Source organism: Acomys russatus, chromosome 1 (assembly GCF_903995435.1).
Source record: "Acomys russatus chromosome 1, mAcoRus1.1, whole genome shotgun sequence".
Lineage (NCBI taxonomy): Eukaryota > Metazoa > Chordata > Mammalia > Rodentia > Muridae > Acomys > Acomys russatus.
In genome coordinates, this window is record NC_067137.1 from 23,645,971 (window position 1) to 23,650,717 (window position 4,747).

The 4,747-nt window shown below is 53.3% G+C and overlaps 1 protein-coding gene across 1 annotated transcript in view; it reads left to right on the top strand.

Annotated features, from left to right (window-relative positions):
* Nucleotides 1–355: 355 nt before the first annotated feature.
* Dpysl5 (dihydropyrimidinase like 5) overlaps nucleotides 356–4,747 on the top strand; it is an 85,536-nt gene continuing 81,144 nt past the window's right edge. The window contains exon 1 of the mRNA XM_051172444.1: nucleotides 356–521. The gene's annotated coding sequence lies outside the window, so the exon portion shown is untranslated. The remainder of the gene's footprint in view (nucleotides 522–4,747) is intronic.

Genomic DNA, 4,747 nt, shown 5'->3' on the forward strand with positions numbered 1-4,747 from the left:
GGAGGCGGTGTGTCCTCGGGAGCCGCCCCATACCCTCCCAGGGGACCCAAGCAGCCGCGCGCCCCTGCACTCGGGCTTTGTGAAGTGTCGCTGTTACCATGGGACCAGAAAGGAACGCGGAGAATGGCGATTAGAGGGCCAGGGGCTGTCGAGGTTCTGGGGCCGTACCCTCTGTCCCCTTTCGGACCCTGGCCCTGCAACAGGGACTGTCGGGATTTGTAGTCCCAAAGGCGGCGGCCGCGCGGAGGATGCGGGGCGCTGCTGGTCCCGCCTTCCCCTAACCTGCTAGTGCGAGGTGGCGAGCGCTGGGGCGGAGCCCTAGGATCCGTGATTGGCCCAGGCGGCTCGTCCCCACCCCCGCTCACCACTCGGGAGTCCAGCTCCAGGCGCGCAAGGCGGCCACCGAGCGAGCGCGCTTGCAGCCGCTCCCGCCCCGTGCATCCGCAGCTACCGCGCCTCGGCGAGACTCAGAGACCCAGAGACCGACCGACGGACCCGCACAGTCGCAGCATCCTGGAGGAGTGGGTGATGGCGAGGGGAGGGTGGAGGTCTTAATCTTCCCAGGATGGAGCACCCATCCCTCTCTCTCTCTCTCTGTTTCTCCCTGAGGCGCACAAAAGAGAGGAAATTGGGATGCGCCTAGGTTTTCCCTGGCCGCAGAGAGAGATGTTTAAGATTCAGGAGGCCATGCGGACTGAGGTGGGGCGCCAGTAAGGTTCTTTGTACGCCCACAGAGCTGGACTTGGTGCCTTGCGGTGCCTTAGGCGTTTAATGTTTGCTGGAGAGATTTACAAATGGCTAGAGTAAGGAGGCTGCCGAATTGAAGGGTGCTCATGCTTATCACCCAGTAGGCGCGCTGCCGTAGCTTGTTGACGAGCTAGTAAATGGCTAGAAGGTGGGAGTGCGGGGGAGTGTTTGTCTAGAGGCCGACCTGCCCTCCTGTATGTCCCTGGCTTGCCGCTGTCCCTGGTTCCCATCCACCGCCTAGATAAACGTCCTTGGTTCCTTTTGCCTCAGGGTTTGCCCAACCTGGACCAAACCCCGACTGTATATTCTCAGTCCCTAAGAAGAGCGGAGGCCCTCGAGGCACCTGCGGGAGCCACAAAGGCCTTTTTCTTCTGCCCAGCCCCTAGCGGCGCGGCGCTAGGTCCCTCCGCTGGAGCTCTGTCGCCTAGTCTGCCCTTGCAGCATCGATCTTGGTGGGCGAGGGACATCGACGCCCCGGGCCTGGGGAGCTGGCTGGAGAATAACTACGAATGGGACAAACGGGGATGGAGACCTGGATTTGAGCAAAACTGGGAACTGGGTGGGGACAGGTGATCGAATCTGGGGGAGGAGGCCGTGGCTTAGAAAGGACTGAGAAGTCGGGGGGTGGGGGAGTGTAGGGTGGGGGGCGGGTCTGAAGCTTCGCGCGCAGGTGGCGCGAGGCGAGGCTGGTCTGAAGAATGAGGGGAGGAGAGATGAGGGAGGGTGGAGACCTCCGGGGTTTGAGGAGAGTAGACGGGCTTGGGGAAGGAACTGGGGCTGTGCGGGGGAGGGGTCCTCCTCTTGAGTGGGAGAGTTCTCCATTGAGGGGAAGGGCAGGCGGCTGAGGAGGGCCAAGTCTTCGTCTGAGGACCCTCAGCTCTAGGCCAGTCGTCGCTGTTCTGCCTAAGGCTCTGGCTGGGCGTGGTCCTTGGACTGGGTTTGGGAGCTCGGGTGGCGGGTCCCCGACGGGGCAGGCCTGGCTCGGCTAGGAGCTTTGTTTCTAAGCTTGGAACACCCCATGGGGACTGGTTTAGGATTTTATGATAATCCGCAGCGCCCCCCGGCACGCCCTGTTCGCGCGGAGCTGAAAGGCTTTGCCCAGTGGCAGATGCTGCCTGGGAGCCGGATGGGGGGGGGGCGTCTCCCGCCCAGGAGACCCTGAGAACAATAGCCTGCATAGTGTCCGCCCGTCGTCGAAGCAGGGCCCCCTCGCCCCAGAATTCAAGTGTGAGGTGTATTGGTGCAGAAAACGCTCGCGGAGACACCTCGGAGCACGTGCTGTCTTTGGGATTTGCCTTAGGGGCACCTGGCACTGCTGGGAATTCCAAGTGGGAGTCTTGTGTTTTCCCCAGGCTGTGGAACCCGGGGACCGCCCCCACCCCCCCCCCACCCTACCCCCTCGGCTTCTAGTGTCGCTGGCTGCAGCGCTTCTGTCCGCCGCTTTACGCTGTTGACGAGTTTAGGTAGTGGCGCGGAGCCGCCTGGCAGCGATGCAAGTCCCAGAGGCCGAAGGTCGCCACGGGTGCAAAGCAGGCTTTGTCTGCCCAGACCTCCCAAGCCCAAGTATAGGAGCTGCTATGCTTCCTAAATGACCCCTCGGGGTGGTGAGGTTTGGGGTAAATTGGGGAGAAGCTTTAGTGCTGGTGGTGGTGGGGGAATTACATGGCAAGGGTGCGGCTCTTGGTTTTATAACTTGCAACAAGGGACTCAAAGCTTCCGATGACCACACCCAAGCGAGGGCATCCTTTGCAGATTTCACCCATGTTGTCTGCTGACCTAAGGTGGAATGAGTATGAAATAGGTGGTGGCTGAGTAAATACACAGAGGTCTTCAGTCTAAATGGACTCTCTATTGCTGGCTGTCTAAGCACCTTGCATGTCAGCTGCATCGCCCTCACAAGCGAACTAACAGCCAAAAGTCATAATTCTGGTGTGTGTGTGTGTGTGTGTGTGTGTGTGTGTGTGTGTGTGTGTGTGTGTGTTTGCAAAAAAAAAAATTGTAATTGTGTGACTGATAAGTTAAAGGTGACTCTTTGGCAGAAAACTCAATTATCGATGGTTTGCAAAAGACAAAAAGCAAATCGGACATGTCTTTACAACAGGAGTGAAAGACTAAATGTCAGAACACCATAGAACTGATGTTATTTCGGTTTGCCATCAAGCTAACTGATGACGTGACTGCTGGTTACTTCGGTGGAGGTAGATGGTCACCTACCCAAGGACCACTTCTCCAAGGACCTAACTGTGTAGCAAATCAGTAATTCAGAGATCATTGGTTTTAAAAGGTGATGTTTTAAAAGGTGCTTCTTAGGATTTACGAAACTCGTCTCCAAAGGCTAGCTGGACTGCTGCTCTTTGTATGTTTAAACTCCAATTTTACTAAATCTTTAACAAACACACACACGTGCATATATCCACACCTGTTTATATCTGAATCTGTTCCTCCTGGTATATGAAAACCAGAATTCCAATATTGCAAAACCAGAAACCTGGCAATACAGAGCTTTTCTTGTGAAAGAAAATTTTTTCCTTTCTTTTTACCAAAAGGAAAAAAAATTGAGGACTATTTTGTTGATTTGCTCTTTTTGTTATAAACCTATGAATTTTGGATTTGTTTATATTTGGGTTTTTGTTTGTTTGTTTTCATTTTTTGAGACAGGGTTTCTCTGTGTATCCCTGTCTGTCCTGAACTCACTCACTCTGTAGACCAGGTTGGCCTGTCTCCGCCTCTTGAGTGCTGGGAATAAAGTCCTGTGTCACCACCACCCAGCTGGGGTGTTTGAGGTTGGTTTTTATTGTTGTTGTTGTTTTGGTTTGGGTTTTTTTTTTTTTTTTTTTTTTTTTTGAGTCAGTTTAGCTCAAACTGCCCTGACACTTGCATCAGTTCTTCCTCAGACTCCCTGTTGTTAAATTACAAACATGGTCGCCATATTGGCCAATCCGATGGATTCTCAAGAAGGTTTGATCCTATGAAAGTACTCTGTGACCAGCGACACAATCCTCAGGCAGCAGAGGCTGTGGGTCAGGAGTGCCAGTGTGCACAGCTGGCTTCTACACAAAAGAGGGAAGGGAAGCAGCACGCCCAGCCTCTAGCCGCTCTCACGAAACCCCTAGAACAGAGAACCCAGCAAGAACAGACACGGTGGCCCCAGAAAAGGACACCTAGGCTACCAATGTTGTACTTGGCCTAGGAACCCTACGCATTTTCAGCATGGCCTCGAGGCAGCCCTGGCATTGGTCTGCGTGGTTGCTTGCTCCCCATGCAATGCATGCTTCTGCCTCTGGAAAGAGTGATGCGGATCTACACAGCTGACCAAAATTAGCTCTGGAAACCTGGAGCAGCCTTCACTTGCAGTACCTTCGCTGCTCTCCACCCTCCTCCTGCCTCCTCCTCTGTCCTTAGCTTCTCTGGTCAGGATCTGGAGCCTCACAGCCACGGGCGAGTCTCTGGGGCAAAGGCTCACAGGTGCCCTTCCTTTCACGTAGCACTTAGAACAGCAGCGGGAACGGCAAGACGAGGGTATTTGAGACCCAGTCTGTCTTTCTCATATTAAAATAGCTCCCAAGGTTCCGGTAGGATCCGGTATCTTCCCTCCTTGTTCTGTCTGTCAGCCACTGTTTCAGAAAAGAGTGAGTTTGTGGGGTTCTATAAAGCAGTCACACAGAACGCCTTGTCAGTGTGAAATAGTGTAGAAAGAAAGAAAATGATGCCGTATGAGAGCAAATAAGAGTAAGTGTGTGTGTGTTTGCGTGTGTGTGTGTGTGTGTGTGTGTGTGTGTGTGTGTGTGTGTGTGTAAAGAAAGTAAATATTTGATTCATTGCTGGTGAGTAAATAACTCATTTAAGATTGCTTCAGAATTTTTACAGGAAGACAAAAGGTTGAAATGCTAAGGTATGGCTCTTATGAACTCTGATATGTATGTATGAAAGCTGCTGTCTACTTAGCAAAGTAAATTCAGGAAGATATGTTGGTTATGACTTGTTCCATTTCAGTCTTTGA